Genomic DNA, 1692 nt, shown 5'->3' on the forward strand with positions numbered 1-1692 from the left:
CCTCCTACTCGAGAGTTTTAGGTGGAAGAGATATGCCAAAAAATTGGACACTTTCTTGGCACTGAAAATGCTGTTTACTCTTCAATATGTACAACATGATCTCTTCTTGATGAGTTATCTGGCTACCTATCATATAATTTGGGGGAGGGGGGTTGTTTTATGTATTTTTTAGCACTATAGAAATTCAGTGTAATTATTTGTACAATGGTAAGAAGGATACACTTATGGCTGAGCATAATGTTGAGGCATGTTTGGATACAAAAGAAACAACAAAGAGAACTGCTTTTTTAATAAAAAAAAAATCCGTAAGACTTTCAGGAACACTAAATATTTTTTTACTTTATTTTCACAAATGTTTTGAGCATGCAAATAATACAGTGAGTTTTATTAAAATGTTAAGAAATTAATGTTTTGCTTGTTTTTTTTCATACCTCATAGCTGACTCCTGGAGTAATGCAGAACACAACCCGAAAGAGACAAAGATAAGGAACAGTGGGTTCATAGGTAACCACTGTTGTATATTCGGTCCATCTTTCCTGTGTGATAGATTATTCACCATTGCTCATGGTGAAGACTAAAGTGAAGACTAAAATTTCATCTTTACTGAATGGTGTGATACTGTAAAATCATGGATACATTTTTTTTAAAGCCTGTTTGTTCTAAGGAGAGAAATGCAGCATGAGTCAATGCACAGAATGGAGTCAGAAAACTGTTCACCGTGACTTCTCTGGGTAACAGTCACTTTTTACCAAAAACTCCCGGAATATTCATAACTGTGTTTTTTATTTGTTTTAGGGTTTTTTTTTTTTTCATGTCTAGGCCCGTGTCAAGCCCACCCTGTCTCCATTGTTTAATTTCTTGCTTTTATATATATATATATATATATATATATATATATATATGAACACTAAGAAATAAAGATCTTCACTCCTCTGTGAATTGTTTGTTTAAAATATTGACCCTTCCTTCTACATGGAAGCTACTTTCTTCTACCTATCAGCTGTCTGCATCTGAGCTCCTCATCCTTCTTCCTCTGTAGTAGATACTCTGAAACCTCAGGGTCTCGTGGAGGAAACATCTCTAGGATGCAAGATGTCATCTGCTCAAAGGAGGGCTCTCCACTGCAGTCAAAGGGAGGCTCAAGGGAAAGGAAAGTGCCTTGGCCTTAGGGGTCCCCTCCGTGCCCAGGGGCTGCTGCAATGGTGAAGCTGGGACCCGGGAGGAGAGCTGGGTTTCCTGCACAGGAGCGCTCACAAAGCAGCTGAGTGCGTCATCCCTGCCTGCTGAAACCAGGCACTGGCAAGGGCGTGCTTCCCATCCAACCCTATTCGTTGTTACGTTATTTACTGCAATAAACGGTAGCTAGTTCTTGTTAAATTGACTTTTTCAGTGTTCTTCCTTCTGTTTTAAAAGCAGCCTAAATGAACTGCAAATTTGCAACTGGGATTTTTTTTTTTTTAATCGAAGTAGCTATTTCAAGCTGCAGGTGTTGGAGCGTCACAGGGGGTCGCGTTGCCCCTTTCTTACGCGCGTTTCTGCTTTGTTTCAAGCACCAAGTCGCAGCTAGAACCTCCCCCCCGGGAAACCGGCCGCGGCCCCTTTAAGCGCCCGGCGCCGCTCCATCCCCCGCCCCCTCGCAGGCCCCGCCCCCTCGCGCAGGCCCCGCCCCCTCGCCTACTCCGGCGAGGGGCG

Source organism: Tinamus guttatus, unplaced genomic scaffold, assembly GCF_059628265.1.
Source record: "Tinamus guttatus ecotype Peru unplaced genomic scaffold, ASM5962826v1 Tinamus_guttatus_pri_ptg000165l, whole genome shotgun sequence".
In the NCBI taxonomy this organism is placed as follows: domain Eukaryota; kingdom Metazoa; phylum Chordata; class Aves; order Tinamiformes; family Tinamidae; genus Tinamus; species Tinamus guttatus.